This window comes from Schistocerca nitens, chromosome 10 (assembly GCF_023898315.1).
Source record: "Schistocerca nitens isolate TAMUIC-IGC-003100 chromosome 10, iqSchNite1.1, whole genome shotgun sequence".
In the NCBI taxonomy this organism is placed as follows: domain Eukaryota; kingdom Metazoa; phylum Arthropoda; class Insecta; order Orthoptera; family Acrididae; genus Schistocerca; species Schistocerca nitens.
In genome coordinates, this window is record NC_064623.1 from 35,709,283 (window position 1) to 35,726,805 (window position 17,523).

Consider the following 17,523-nt stretch of genomic DNA (forward strand, 5'->3'; position numbering starts at 1 on the left):
GGTAAAAGACCCTTGTCTGGAAACGAACGAGTCGAACGTTATAAGACTCAATCGTTCTATACCTCTGACAATGGAATACGTCTTCCGATACTATTGTTATTACGATTGTATGGTAGGAAATTTTCAGCTGTGGCAGTACGTATCAAAAGAAGAAAAAATGACCATTAAACATGAGCTCTGAGACGCATACCTTAAGCACTACGAGCACTTGTTCATCCTCTATACAGGGTGGTCCATTGATAGTGACCGGGCAAATATCTCACGAAATAAGCGTCAAACGAAAAAACTACAAGGAACGAAACTTGTCTAGCTTGAAGGGGGAAACCAGATGGCGCTATGGTTGGCCCGATAAATGGCGCTGCCATAGGTCAAACGGATATCAACTGAGTTTTTTTATGTAGTACGTAAAGAAATATGAATGTTTTATTTGGACCACATTTTCCGCATTGTGATAGATGGCGTTGTAATAGACACAAATATATCGCTCACAATTTCAGACGAACAGGTAGGTTTTTAAAGTAAAATACAGAACGTAGGTAAGTTTGAACATTTTATTTCGGTTATTCCAATGTGATACATATACCTTTGTGAACTTATCATTTCTGAGAAAGCATGCTGTTACAGCGTGATTACCTGTAAATACCACATTAATGCAATAAATGCTCAAAATGATGTCCGTCAACCTCAATGCATTTGGCAATACAACAGCGAGTAGTTCGCCTTCTGTAACGTTCGCACATGCATTAACAATGCGCTGACGCATGTCAGGCGTTGTCGGTGGATCACCTACTTGGGCGTCATCATTTGTTGCAGGTCGTGGTTGACGTTTCACATGTGGCTGAACACTTCTTGTTCCCTTAAATAAGGTAACTATCTGGCGAACGGTCCGGACACTTGGATGATGTCGTCCAAGATACCGAGCAGCATGCATATCACACGCCCGTTGGGCATTTTGATCACAATAGCCATACATCATCATGATATCGACCTTTTCCGCAACTTGTCCATTTTAAGACGGGTAATGTATCACGAAGCAAATACCGTCCACACTGGCGGAATGTTACGAGATACCACGTACTTATGCGTTTGTGAATATTACAGCGCCATCTATCACAAAGGGAAAAAAGTGGCCCAACTAAAACATTCATATTTCTTTACGTACTAAGCGAATATGTAATAAAAAATGGGGGTTCCTATTTAAAAAAAACGCAGTTGATATCCTTTTGACCTATGGCAGCGCCATCTAGCGGGCCAACCATAGCGCCATCTGATTCCCCCTTCAAGCTAGACAAGTTTCGTTCCTTGTAGTTTTTTCGTTTGACGCTTATTTCGTGAGATATTTGGCCCGGTCACTATCAATAGATCACCCTGTATTGTGAAGCACATCTGGTTTAATGCAAGCTCTTTGGTTTCCACAGTTTTGGAGAGGTAGGTTGGATGAAAACAAAATGATATACGCAATAAGTATAGGCACCTAAAACGCATATCTTAAGAGGTAGGGACACTTATTCGGTAGAAGATACTGAGTTTCACAGCAGAGAAGAAGAACAAGTGCTCATCGTTCTTACAGTATGCATTATGAAAGACGTGTTTGCTGGAGGCTTTTTTTTCTTGTTTCCATACCACCTCTCAACTAGTGAAGCTTCATTGCGTCTCACTCTTCCCTTCTGAGTACTTAAAATTTTTTTAGCAGACAGACGAGTTGGTCTTGTATCGTGGACAAACGATTTCGCCACATCCTAGAGACTGTTTCCAGGATGAAAGTTTCTCTCTGCAGACGTGTGCGTGTCGGTTTCAGATTTAGTGGACTTTCAAAAATGCAGATCTTCTGTCAAGTAAAAGACAGCTACGAGTTTAAGATCCGAGTTGCGCCTGGATAGCTCTGGCGCTAACATTTCGTGTGAAAGCAGAGATTGTGCGATCGACACCCAGTTTGGGACGCAATCTTCAACGAGGCCTACAAAGCAGCGGACACAGCAGAGATTACGAATCTGTACCAGTATGTCGCCTATGTACGCAACAATTCTGTAAACATCACCCTACGCAACCGGCGGGTCTAACGGGGTGTAAATCACGAAACGTTGGACCGCAGACAGAACCCTGCGGGCACGCTTTTACACTGCAGCCAGCCGCAGTTTGGCAGGAGCCGTGCTTCCGCCAGCGCGGCGTGCATGCTTGGCAGGTTAGCCGTGGGGCGCCGGGAATAGACGGCTCAGGGAAAGCGCACAGTGTGAGGCGCTGCCAACAATTTGGCAGACACGCGCTGGCCGCGTGCTCGCACCCACCACCACCATCTCCACGCCTCTCAGCCACCGGTGGGGCCCTTCTATCTACGTACTGACATCAACTAATGGTCAGGCTAAGCGCAAATCGATACGCATATGGCACGTGTGACGTGACACGACACTGTAATGTTATGTGAGCCTCACTGCCCCCTTTTTTTTAAAATAATTTGTGTCTGATTTTATTCTGAGAAGCTCAGTAACGTATGTAAATACCGTAAATGTAAATTTGATTCAAAAAGTACTTGAAGTGAAGTGAAGCGCAGCTGGACAGCAACAAACTCTTTAGCGTGCAATCTCCGCAACGATAGTATTAGAGAATCTTTGAGTATGGACTAAAAAAAAATAACACCTTTGATTTTATTAAGAACAAGAGTGTTAATCTGTATCTTGTGGAAAGAGGACGTGTTGCTAGGCCGTCGCTCAGAACGTATTGTTACATTTAATGAAAATTGATATTTTAGTGATAAAACCGAGTGAAGTATGTGTAAGACTTTTCAAACATTTATTTATACAAATTTTCTGGATGTGAAGAATAGAAATATCTTGTTATTGGAAAAGGAGGTGAACTTCATTGTCGTCGCAGTCTATCAATCGTCAGAATTGTAAGTGTACAAAGTTCACGATAATACAGGAAAAGAAATGCATTCTCTACAGTTTGCATTCAATAAGTAACAACCTCTCATAATTTCTTAATTACAGTAACTGGATTATGTTCTTGTAAATGGTGCTGAACCCCACTGACCAATTTTGATGTAGCAGGACGTGTAGTTTGAAGGAAGTTTGTGTGCCAATCAATCTCGTTTTCTCACGAAAATCAGATTGCCGTTTGATCTTATTTACTTAACAACAGTGGTCCCTTAGGTATGGAAAGCTACGAAAACTTGGGCTCAGAGCTATCCGCAATACATCAAAGTAACTAACAGAGTCGTATTTTAAACCTTAAAGAACAATAACTTCCTCCAAATTGAAATACGTCAACAACTGGTGCAGAAGCTGATCGTTCAAGGAGGCAGCAACCAAAATTCAGGTACCAGTTGCGACTTAAAGTAAAACTCTCAATCAAAAATCAATCTCTCTCTCCAAGCATATATATATATATATATATATATATATATATATATATATATATTCATATTACTAAGATAAAAGTCATTTTATAACACTACAGCGCGACGCGTACGTTCCGCGCCCGTCACGCTTGTCCAACGCATGTTGAGATGCGTACTCATACTTCGCAGACGCCGGTTGGCGACGCAAGGCGCTGATACAAACGAAGCGCGCGCAGACTATAATCTTTCTCAAACGATTTTACAGAACCTATTCAGTAAAAATAATTCATTTTTACCTTCCTTATAGCGTTATATCAACTCGCTAATGGCGGTACTTCTTGTGGTATAAACATTTTAGTAAGATGCTTCGAAAAGTTTGCAATGAAAAAAGGGGGTCACTATGATTTTGCGTTTGGTGCGTATTTCACTGTATGTTGCTGAGTATGAAACTTAGCTAACATCTTGAATTTTTCATTAGACTTGGGAGGAAGTCTCTATCTGCCTCTGATCTCTAGAGAATACATCCTATGTAGCGCGCTCACTCCCGATCTCAAGCCCGCGAGAATGAAATATTCACAACATCCCTCATATGTCCTAAACCACCAGAGACATCGAAACGTGATTTTGGCGGATGGTAGCACACATGGAGGAGGGTATTTTGCCAATTCGTAAACACGCGGAACTTTCTTATCTATAGCAATATATCAGTAGCTATAGTTCCTTTTTTATTTTTTTCACTCGATTGACTGTAATTTTTTAAGAGTTAGCGACAACTAGTGAAACAAGAGTTTCCTAGTATGAAAATAAACATGAAATTCCTTCTCTAATGTTACTGCAAACCGGCACTACGAGGTTTTTCACAAGCTGTTGAGTTCTCTGATCGCCAGTTACTTGTTTAATAAGGTACTCCGTTTCTGAATTCGGTCGCCGTAGCTCCTGTGATATGAGTTTGTGCAAATTGCAGTAAAACTAACTGTTAAAACTAACACCTTAATACAGCTGGAGGAATTTCGTCATTTTTTAACATATACAATTAAATCTGTCACCAAGAGAAATGTGGCCGTTATTCATAAATGGTGACGTCTTCGAATGAGAAAAGGTTAACAATTCACACAAAAATAAAATGCCAATTCTGTTGGAATTTTGGTTGAATCACAGTAACCAATCGCATTTTCAACACTGCATGACTGGAATGGAAACTTGCCAACGGATTTTATTCCTTCTCTTCGTCTGACAAGGGAACCTCCCCATCGCACCCCCCTCAGATTTAGTTATAAGTTGGCACAGTGGACAGGCCTTGAAAAACTGAACACAGATCAATCGAGAAAACAGGAAGAAGTTGTGTGGAACTATGGAAAAAATAAGTAAAATATACAAACTGGGTAGTCCATGTTGAAGATAAGCAACATCAAGCGTTGTACCAGCTTAGGAGCGTCGTGGTCCCGTGGTTAGCGTGAACAACTGCGAAATGAGAGGTCCTTGGTTCAAGTCTTCCCTCGGGTGAAAATTTTACTTTATTTGTTTTCGCAAAGTTATGATCTGTCAGTTCGTTCATTGACGTCTCTGTTCACTGTAATAAGTTTAGCCTCTGTGTTTTGCGACCGCACCGCAAAACCGTGCGATTAGTAGACGAAAGTACGTTCCTCTCCAATGGGAACCGAAAACATTTGATCGCAAGGTCATAGGTCAACCGATTCCTCCACAGGAAAACACGTCTGATATATTCTATACGACACTGGTGACGGCATGTGCGTCACATGACAGGAATATGTTGTCGACCCACCTAACTTGTACACTTGGCGAATGGGTAAAAAGATTCTTCTACCTTGCCCGATTTAGGTTTTTTTTCTGGATGTGATAATAACCCCCAAAAAAGTGATGAAAATATAAGAGTTTGTCACATAAACTGCAACAAATCAATGCAACAGTTTCACAGTCTCACAGTTTTCCCTGTGCTCTGTCAAAACACATGTTTTTAACGTTTTCCAATTTTTTCCGTGTGTCAAATCCTGCATATGTCCAAGCAAATCTGAACATGTCCTGGAATTTTCGAGGGCGAAGTTGATTGTGTGAGTGCCTGAACTTTGATAATTGACACACGCAGTTGCTGGAAAATAAAGAAGTTAAAGTTTTTACTCGAGGGAAGACTTAAACCGAGGTCCTCTCGTACCGCAGTTGCTTACGCTAACCACGAGACGACGACGCTCCTGAGATCACATTTGTCCTTGATGTGGGTTATATTACACATCGACTACTCAATTTGTATATTTTGCTTATTTTTTTTATAGTTCGACAAAACTTCTTCCTGTTTTCTCGATTGATCTGTGTTCAGTTTTTCAAGGCCTATCCACTGTGCCAACTTATAACTAAATCTGAGGGCGGTGCGATGGGGAGGTTCCCTTGTCAGCAGTATTAAAATAATGACGAGCGTTCCTTCAGGCGGAATGATAGGCACATGCAAGATGCTGGTTACTCACCTACGGATTGCCAAACTGACAACGTCTGATTCGCGAATATAGTTGTTAGTGAGAAAAAAAAATTGATATGTCGCACAACGCAATGGTCAGTGTATTGTCAACAGCTGAGAACAATGCGCGCGACAGGAATGCGGAAGCTAGCCATGTGTGCCTTGTAAACGCGAGTTCACGTCGTTCGAGAAACATTGTCGTGACAGTAGATCTGCCTCTGTCAGCGGTACATTTCAACAAACTAAATATACACTAAAGGCCATTATAATTGCTACACCAAGAAGAAATGCAGATGATAAACGGGTATTCATTGGACAAATATATTATACTAGAACTGACATGTGATTACATTTTCACGCAATTTGGGTGCATAGATCCTGAGAAATCAGTACCCACAACAACCACGCCTGGGCATTGAGTCAAACAGAGCTTGGATGGCGTGTACAGGTACCGCTGCCCATGTAGCTTCAACACGTTACCACAGTTCATCAGGAGTAGTGACTGCCATATTGTGACGATCCACTTGCTCGGCCACCATTGACCAGATGTTTTCAATTGGTGAGAGATATCGAGAATGTGCTGGCCACGTCAGCAGTCGAACATTCTCTGCATCCATAAGGGCCCGTACAGGACCTGCAACGTGCAATCGTGCGTTATCCTGCTGATATGTAGGGTTTCGCAGGGATCGAATGAAGGGTACAGCCAAGGGTCGTAACACATCTGAAATGTATCGTCTACTGTTCAAAGTGCCGTCAATGCGAACAAGAGGTGAACGATACGTGTAACCAATGGCACCCCATACCATCATGCCAGGTGATACGCCAGTATGGCGATGACGAATACACGCTTCCAATGTGCGTTCACCGCGATGTCGCCAAACACGGATGCGACCATCATGATGCTGTAAACAGAACCTGGATTCTTCCAAAAAAATGAAGTTTTGCCAATCGAGCACCCAGGTTCGTCGTTGAGTACACCATCACAGGCGCTCCTGTCTGTGATGAAGCGTCAAGGGTAACCGCAGCCACGGTCTCTGAGGTTGTAGTCCATTCTGCTGCAAACGTCGTCGAACTGTTCGTGCAGATGGTTGTTGTCTTGAAAACGTCCCCATCTGTTGACTCGGGAATCGAGACGTGGCTGCACGATGCGTTATAGCCATGCGGGTAAGGTGCCTGTCATCTCGACTGCTAGTGATATGAGGGCGTTGGGATACAGCACGGCGTTCCGTATTACCCTCCTGAACCCACCGATTCCATATTCTGCTAACAGTCATTGGATCTCGACCAACGCGAGCAGCAACGTCGCGATACGATAAACGGCAATCACAATAGGCTACAATCCGGCCTTTATGAAAGTCGGAAACGTGATGGTACGCATTTCTCCTCCTTACACGAGACATCACAACAACGTTTCACCAGGCTACGCCGGTCAACTGCTGTTTGTGTATGAGAAATCGGTTGGAAACTTTCCTCATGTCACCACGTTGTAGGTGTCACCACCGGCGCCAAGCTTGTGTGAATGCTCTGAAAAGCTAATCATTTGCATATCACAGCATCTTCTTCCTGTCTGTTAAATTTCGAGTCTGTAGCACGTCATCTTCGTGCTGTAGCAATTTTAATGGCCAGTAATGTATCTAATTACCACACCCAAGATACTGCTACTTTCGTAATACCGACAATTTTTTTAATTTGGATAGCCTGTTGTATAATTAGTTTATTAATTCTGATAACATTTGTGCAACAATTGAAATGCTTTTTCTCATCACGACCAGTCAATTAAAACATTGTTCAAAAAAAATGGTTCAAATGGCTCTGAGCACTATGGGACTTAACATCTTAGCTCATCAGTCCCCTAGAACTTAGAACTCCTTAAACCTAACTAACCTAAGGACATCACACACGTCCATGCCCGAGGCAGGATTTGAACCTGCGACCGTAGCGGTCGCGCGGTTCCAGACTGTAGCGCCTAGAACCGCTCGGCCACCGCGGCCGGCAAAACATTGTTATTTGTGACTTAACATCTTAGCTCATCAGTCCCCTACAACTTAGAACTACTTAAACCTAACTAACCTAAGGACATCACACACATCCATGCCCGAGGCAGGATTTGAACCTGCGACCGTAGCGGTCGCGCGGTTCCAGACTGTAGCGCCTAGAACCGCTCGGCCACCGCGGCCGGCAAAACATTGTTATTTGTGACTTCTTTTCGAGTGCTTCTAGCTTGCAGTGGAATTGTGATGCCCACATGTACATATTATAATGTCTCTTATTACGATAGTGAATCTTATGTACTTCATATCTAATACGCTTTTTACCAGAAGCACAAGGATGTAATACCTGTGGAAATAATGCCTATTCGACTTTCTGTAACAGATCGTAGAGATACGTCAGTATAACAGGCAGTTAGTAGATAACTTTGTTTTCCTTTCCTGCCTTTCTTCTAAATCACGTGATTTTATAATGTTACTTACTTCCTTAGTCACTACCCTCACCATGAATCGTCTGTCCCTTCTTACGATCTGAAAACATTAGGCAGAAGATACACTCCTGGAAATTGAAATAAGAACACCGTGAATTCATTGTCCCAGGAAGGGGAAACTTTATTGACACATTCCTGGGGTCAGATACATCACATGATCACACTGACAGAACCACAGGCACATAGACACAGGCAACAGAGCATGCACAATGTCGGCACTAGTACAGTGTATATCCACCTTTCGCAGCAATGCAGGCTGCTATTCTCCCATGGAGACGATCGTAGAGATGCTGGATGTAGTCCTGTGGAACGGCTTGCCATGCCATTTCCACCTGGCGCCTCAGTTGGACCAGCGTTCGTGCTGGACGTGCACACCGCGTGAGACGACGCTTCATCCAGTCCCAAACATGCTCAATGGGGGACAGATCCGGAGATCTTGCTGGCCAGGGTAGTTGACTTACACCTTCTAGAGCACGTTGGGTGGCACGGGATACATGCGGACGTGCATTGTCCTGTTGGAACAGCAAGTTCCCTTGCCGGTCTAGGAATGGTAGAACGATGGGTTCGATGACGGTTTGGATGTACCGTGCACTATTCAGTGTCCCCTCGACGATCACCAGTGGTGTACGGCCAGTGTAGGAGATCGCTCCCCACACCATGATGCCGGGTGTTGGCCCTGTGTGCCTCGGTCGTATGCAGTCCTGATTGTGGCGCTCACCTGCACGGCGCCAAACACGCATACGACCATCATTGGCACCAAGGCAGAAGCGACTCCCATCGCTGAAGACGACACGTCTCCATTCGTCCCTCCATTCACGCCTGTCGCGACACCACTGGAGGCGGGCTGCACGATGTTGGGGCGTGAGCGGAAGACGGCCTAACGGTGTGCGGGACCGTAGCCCAGCTTCATGGAGACGGTTGCGAATGGTCCTCGCCGATACCCCAGGAGCAACAGTGTCCCTAATTTGCTGGGAAGTGGCGGTGCGGTCCCCTACGGCACTGCGTAGGATCCTACGGTCTTGGCGTGCATCCGTGCGCCGCTGCGGTCCGGTCCCAGGTCGACGGGCACGTGCACCTTCCGCCGACCACTGGCGACAACATCGATGTACTGTGGAGACCTTACGCCCCACGTGTTGAGCAATTCGGCGGTACGTCCACCCGGCCTCCCGCATGCCCACTATACGCCCTCGCTCAAAGTCCGTCAACTGCACATACGGTTCACGTCCACGCTGTCGCGGCATGCTACCAGTGTTAAAGACTGCGATGGAGCTCCGTATGCCACGGCAAACTGGCTGACACTGACGGCGGCGGTGCACAAATGCTGCGCAGCTAGCGCCATTCGACGGCCAACACCGCGGTTCCTGGTGTGTCCGCTGTGCCGTGCGTGTGATCATTGCTTGTACAGCCCTCTCGCAGTGTCCGGAGCAAGTATGGTGGGTCTGACACACCGGTGTCAATGTGTTCTTTTTTCCATTTCCAGGAGTGTATAATGCCAGTGGCTAAGGGCTCGCCAGTTGTGGAACTATCCATTGCTCTTGGCAAAAGAATAAATAAAACAAAAGAACTTTACAGATACATATAGCTGAAAACTATTATGTACTAATAAAAAGAAATGGAGCGCTTAAATGGCGAAAAACGAAACACTACTCAGTGATAATAAAATTCAGTACGGAGTAAAGCTGTATTTTTGGGATGGGCAATTCTTCCACTGCCCTTATGCGTCATGCCGAAGTGAGCATACGGCGGGACTGCCTTCCCGCTCCCCTCCCCACCCCTCCCGCAAAGCTCATGTGCCAAGCGGTGGGAGAAACTGTGCCGCAACCACAACACTACGCGAGCTGACGCAGGCGCATGTCGCGTCCCAGGCGCGTGGCGGCCCAGTTTGCGCCGTTCCATTTGAACCTGAGCGCGCTGCGTTGCGCCACACGCGCTATACGCGTCTCAATTTGCACCTAGCGTCAACCAAAATTCCCACAGAAGTGGCAAGCTATTTTTGTGCAAAATGTTAACCTTTTCACATTCAAAGAAGCATCACTATTTATGGATAACGGTCACATTTCTCTTGTTGACAGGTTTACATGTTCTTCCTTTGTCAAAGCGCAGTGTAATTTGCAAAAACTCATCCCAGAGCACCTATTGCGACAGGATACCTCATTAAACAAGTAACTGGCAATCAGAGAGCTCAATAGCTGACGGAAAACCTCGTAGTGTCGGTATGCAGTAACATAAGAGAAGAAATTTCATGTTTATTTTCATACTAGGAAACACATCTTTCACCAGCTGTCGATAACTCTCAAAAAGTTAGTCATTAGAGTGAAAAAATGATAAAAGAAGTATATCGCCGTAGATAAGAATGTACCGAATGTTTACGAATTGGCAAAATACTCTCCTCCTTGTGTGCTGTCATTCGCCAAACTCTCGTTTCGATGTCTCGAGCGGTTAAGGAGATATTACGGACGTTATGAATGTTTCGTTCTCGCAGGTGTCAGATCGGAAGTGAGCGCGCTATATTGGATCCATGTTCTCGAGATCGAGGGCAGATAGAGAATTCCTCCAAGAAAAATTCGACATGCTAGCTAAATTTCGTACGCAGCAACATAAGGTGTAACACGCACCACACGCAAAATCATAGCGACTCCTCTTTTTCATTGCAAACTTTTCGAATTTTGCCTAGCGTCTTACTAAAATGTGTATACCACAGTAAGTATGGCCATTAGCTAGATGATATTGTAAGATGGCAAGAACTATGCCCCTTATATGAAGCCCCTCATATGAAGTCATTAAAGATCACCTAATTCACATTGAGCGAACAGTAGGGCTGAACAAAAATGACTGACAAGGCACAATGCATCTTGTAGAGGGTACAGTATGGACGTATTGGAATAATTAATGTCGGGTGATGGTTTTAAAGTAATTCACACGACATGAAAACTTTGTGGAAACGCGTCGATTTACTGGAAGCTAGTTTATCCCAGGGAAGTATTCACAGTTCACCATGGCCAGCTGGAGAGCAGCGAAGAGAAGCGACAATAGGCAGCTTAGGGTGGCTCAAGCTGTGAGAAAGCGGTAACGGGACACGGCCTCCAGCTGCCATAAGATGAGTGACAGTGAGTGGGTAGTTGACCCCATGCTGGTGTACCGGGAAGCAGACGGAGAACTTGTACGCCTGTTGATAAATGTCCGTCGTCCTGTTTTCAGTGAAACATGCGAGAAAGTCGCGCAAAGCTATGGTGGAGCGGTCAACAGAGGCCAAAATATGCGTGTTCGTTAGTATAGCAACTTCACGCCAAATTCACAGTCCGCAGAGTCTGAAGTAAATCAGGTGAAGACCGACAGAATGAAATATGCCGGTCTCCGATGGGAACGTAGGACCAAGGAATTTGAAGTACTCTCCTGGGAGTCAGAATTATGGAAAAGTTGGTGTTTTGTGCAGACACTAACCTTGATGGGTGACCTGGGAGGAGCTAAATAGCAGAAGTTGAGAGGAAGGGAAATTTTGTGGGAATTTGTTCACTTCCCAGAGCAGGCATTGGTCGGCGCTGGGAAGCGATGCATAATTAACACGACTTGTGCTACAATTGGCGTAAGTGATTTTGCTGGAGGGGAAACCGAGGCGAAGAGCAAACTGGGAGAAGTCTCCATAGTGGTCTTCAGTTCCCAGCTTGCCTAGAGTGCGGACGTGGCGTTCTTTACTCAGCTTGCCTGAGAGAGAGTGAGCATCTCTGCAGTTAAGGACTTAGCAAACAGAACAATTGAGCTTGGAGATAGAAAGTTTTGGTTGAGCTGTGTGCTGAACAAGGTAGTTAGGAGTGAAAAAATGAGCGCAACCTTACAGCACCACAAGGCCAGCCGACGTCCGCACAACGACGACGCCCCGCCACGCTGAATTCGGTAATATTGCACCCGCTCCGGCTTGAGTTAGGCACTGATTAATTTGTTGGTTCACGTTGGCAAAGTTTCTTTGAGGCTTTCATGGGCCGTGTATTGTGTTATTCTTCTCCCACTTCGCATTATACCTGGGTAAGTCGATAGGAATTAATTTTGATTTATCGCGCTTTACTCCACGTAAACGCAATTTATTACCACTGTCTGTTAGGAGAGTCATGTAATGTGATGATTGAAGGTCGGGAGTTAAAATAAATTTGTCCTAATCGACTGCATCTGTTTTCAATCAAGTAGTTGAAATCCCAAGTCACTTTCTTAATTAATTTTATGTTCAAGATTTGCATATGGTGTTCAATAGCTGAATATAACATCAATGTGCACGCCTTTTTAATTAAAAGTGATCAATTCTGATTCAATTAATGTCAACACTGCCACCGCAGTTCAATCAGGAGTCACAGGTGCTTATTACTTTCTTTGCGTTATCCGATATTGCTTAAGTTTTGCACTCTCTGTTGATCTGTTAGTCAATTAGCTGGGGTGAACACACACCAAAACCAGATAAGTGACGGGTGGTGTGTTACATATGGCTGACCCATGCCAGGATACGATACTTCAGGAATTGCTAGGAAGTAATCTTGAAAAAGGAAATTTTTCCACGTGATCCATTGCTTAGCCATTTTTAATTGAAAAAAAAACGGGTAGCATTAGTTAAAATAAGTTACATTGTCTTCTTCATGTGCTGTCCTTTCAAATTGGCATTTATAGGTGCCTATGCATTGTATTTGTGTGTATTTGTGATCTGTTGGAGTACTTATGATGTGCAGTGCCGTAATCAGCCGATGCTGAGCACACAGAACACTATCATTGGTACTAGCCTTTTTGCCCTTTTGGGGGAATTATTCATGAACTGTTTGTCGGGTCGCTGCTCATACCCAATGTATCAATTTGTGTCCTGATATATGTTTTGCGTTATCTAATTATTGAGAGTAAGGGGTACCTAGATTTTGAGTTTTCGTGTAACATAAAAGTGCAAATGATAACGAGGGGAATAGCTAAGACAAAGGCAGAATATAATCAGACTGTTACTCGGGAGAAAATGGGTGGTAGTAGGGAAAGCTCTACCGATGAGCGTGACGAACGAGAGTTGCAACTTCGTGAAACTGGGTCTCACGGCTGGTTTAGTCTGCTGAATAGCGAGGACGTTGATTCAGGCAGTGATACTGAGGGCTCGGGCGACGCAGGGAGTACAGGATTAATCCATAAGTATGGAAGATCCAGCCTAAGAAGCCAGAGTGTGTTGGAACAAAACGGTGTCCGACCATTATCAAACGATTGATTCACAAGTGATCGGACGGGGGCGCGGAGACGGTACTTGTCTAAATATCGAAGGGTTCCTCAGAACAGAGGAGAAGAGTCGCATTTTCAATCACAAAAGAACGAGGGTCAAAATTCAGCTACTCTCAAAAATATTACGGATCTGTTGCAAAAGATGCAAAAAGTGAACTTAGAGCAGATCGCCAACCTTAATGCCGAAATTAAAAAGGCGAATTCGGAGCTGAACTATAGGCTCACAGAAGTTCATAGGGAATTAAAAGGGGAGGTAAAGAATCTCGGCGTCAAAATAGAGAAAGAGATTTCCATCATCAAACGAACGGCAATTGAAGCCAAATTAATTGCGAAAGGTGCAAGGAAAATAGCGAGAGAAACTCGGGACTCCACGCAAAACACGGCAAAAGTAGGAAAGGTCATGTTATCAAGGCTACAAAGCCGGATAAAACCTGTCGAAGAAAAGCAACAAGAGCAACCGGACATAGGGCCTAACGAGATGTTGAAAGAGGAGGTGGCGATATTAAAAAGAAATGTAGAGGACGAGCTAAAACGTCTCATTGCAGAGTCATCAGGAAAGGAGAAGGGTGTAACTACTGCGTCGACTGAACCGTCACTTGCCGGAACACAGATAACCGCTTCACGGTGTGACAAAGTTGACACTATAAGCAACGGGAGCCTCGCCTTGATTCACAGCTCTGAGGCAACGACCGAGGTAAACACGGACAGCGCGCAGCAGTCCAGTGAGCACAACTGCTGTCGGCTGATTAGATGTACCGAACAACTGTCGAACATACAGTGGGGGAAGAGATGACGATAGCGTGTCGGAACGAATTAGTCCACGTCCCGAAGTTCATACGAATCGCAAGAACGGGCGGAATAATAACTGGAATGATGACCGGTTTGACTACAAGCATTTTGTATCAGTCTGAAAGTTCCATCACTACAAGGACGAAGGTAATAGCTTGCATCGAAAAACTTTTATGGGACAATTCGACTTATCTTTTCCCCCACACTGGCCATTGATGTACCAGCTGGATTCGGTGTGCTCCCGCTGAGTACATGAGAAATGTAGCGAAGAATTCAAAAATGCCTTTTTTGGCAAGTATCGGTCTAAAGATATCCAAGAAAGGACCAAATAAGAAATTATGATGTCCAGAGATATGGAAGGGGCAGGTTACCGGAGTCCAGTCAATTTTTTTGAAAATATGACAAAAAGGAAACAGTACCTAGACAACCCATGTAGCGGTGCGGAAATCATCAGATTATGCTACATGAAACTTCCCATTTCGTATCAACAATCACTTGCTGGTCGTTGTGGCAGCGATACTGAGGTATTTAAGAGCATTCTGCGCGAACTGGAATTCGCTTTTCAAGAGGAACAGGCGCGGGAGAAACGCCGACATCGTGAACAAAATAACAACCGTCGCAATAATGGACACCAGTGGGACAGTAGGCCAGTACCGAACTACAACGGCCACAATCAAGATAAGAGTAATGGCAACTAGAAAAGAAGGTACACGGAAGAAGAGCGACACTCTCCGGTGCAACATAATAAATCACAAAGGACTTGGGGCGGTAATCAGCAATCGGGAAGGAACAGGGATAATGGTTACCAAAATAACAACCAGGAAGAGGTCGAAGTCCGCCCTCCGGAGCCTGGTCCATCCCACCTTAACGGGCAGGATTACGAATACCTAGACCAGAGCGCGGACGTAGTAAATATAGGCTTAGAATAAGGATTTGTGCTAAAGTGTCTTGTTTGTTTGTGTATGTTGTTGTTGTTGTGGTCTTCAGTCCTGAGACTGGTTTGATGCAGCTCTCCATGCTACCCTATGCTGAGCAAGCTTCTTCATCTCCCAGTACTTACTGCAACCCACATCCTTCTGAATCTGCTTAGTGTATTCATCTCTTGGTCTCCCTCTACGATTTTTACCCTCCACGCTGCCCTCCAATGCTAAATTTGTGATCCCTTGATGCCTCAGAACATGTCCTACCAACTAGTCCCTTCTTCTAGTCAAGTTGTGCCACAAACTTCTCTTCTCCCCAATCCTATTCAATACCTCCTCATTAGTTACGTGATCTACCCACCTTATCTTCAGCATTTTTCTGTAGCATCACATTTCGAAAGCTTCTATTCTCTTCTTGTCCAAACTGGTTATCGTCCATGTTTCACTTCCATACATGGCTACACTCCATACAAATACTTTCAGAAACGACTTCCTGACACTTAAATCTATACTCGATGTTAACAAACTTCTCTTCTTCAGAAACGCTTTCCTTGCCATTGCCAGTCTACATTTTATATCCTCTCTACTTCGACCATCATCAGTTATTTTACTCCCTAAATAGCAAAACTCCTTTACTACTTTAAGTGTCTCATTTCCTAATCTAATCCCCTCAGCATCACCCGATTTAATTCGACTACATTCCATTATCCTCGTTTTGCTTTTGTTGATGTTCATTTTATATCCTCCTTTCAAGACACTATCCATTCCGTTCAACTGCTCTTCCAAGTCCTTTGCTGTCTCTGACAGAATTACAATGTCATCGGCGAACCTCAAAGTTTTTACTCCTTCTCCATGAATTTTAATACATACTCCGTATTTTTCTTTTGTTTCCTTTACTGCTTGCTCAATATACAGATTGAATAACATCGGGGAGAGGCTACAACCCTGTCTCACTCCTTTCCCAACCACTGCTTCCCTTTCATGCCCCTCGACTCTTACTACTGCCATCTGGTTTCTGTACAAATTGTAAATAGCCTTTCGCTCCTTGTATTTTACCCCTGCCACCTTCAGAATTTGAAAGAGAGTATTCCACTTAACGTTGTCAAAAGGTTTCTCTAAGTCTACACATGCTAGAAACGTAGGTTTGCCTTTCCTTAATCTTTCTTCTAAGATAAGTCGTAAGGTTAGTATTGCCTCACGTGTTCCAACATTTCTACGGAATCCAAACTGATCTTCCCCGAGGTCCGCTTCTACCAGTTTTCCCTTTCGTCTGTAAAGAATTCGCGTTAGTATTTTGCAGCTGTGACTTATTAAACTGATAGTTCGGTAATTTTCACATCTGTCAACACCTGCTTTCTTTGGGATTGGAATTATTATATTCTTCTTGAAGTCTGTGGGTATTTCGCCTGTCTCATACATCTTGCTCACCAGATGGTAGAGTTTTGTCATGACTGGCTCTCCCAAGGCCATCAGTAGTTCTAATGGAATGTTGTCTACTCCCGGGGCCTTGTTTCGACTCAGGTCTTTCACGCAGTATCTTATCTCCCATTTCATCTTCATCTATATCCTCTTCCATTTCCATAATATTGTCCTCAAGTACATCGCCCTTGTATAAACCCTCTATATACTCCTTCCACCTTTCTGACTTCCCTTCTTTGCTTAGAACTGGGTTGCCATCTGAGCTCTTGATATTCATACAAGTGGTTCTCTTCTCTCCAAAGCTCTCTTTAATTTTCCTGTAGGCAGTATCTATCTTACCCCTAGTGAGACAAGCCTCTACATCCTTACATTTGTCCTGTAGCCATCCCTGCTTAGCCATTTTGCACTTCCTGTCGATCTCATTTTTGAGACGTTTGTATTCCTTTTTGCCTGCTTCATTTACTGCATTTTTATATTTTCTCCTTTCATCAATTAAATTCAATATTTCTTCTGTTACCCAAGGATTTCTATTAGCCCTCGTCTTTTTACCTACTTGATCCTCTGCTGCCTACACTACTTCATCCCTCAGAGCTACCCATTCTTCTTCTACTGTATTTCTTTCCCCCATTCCTGTCAATTGTTCCCTTATGCTCTCCCTGAAACTCTCTACAACCTCTGGTTCTTTCAGTTTATCCAGGTCCCATCTCCTTAAATTCCCACCTTTTTGCAGTTTCTTCAGTTTCAATCTGCAGTTCATAACCAATAGATTGTGGTCAGAATCCACATCTGCCCCTGGAAATGTCTTACAATTTAAAACCTGGTTCCTAAATCTCTGTCTTACCATTATATAATCTATCTGATACCTTTTAGTATCTCCAGGATT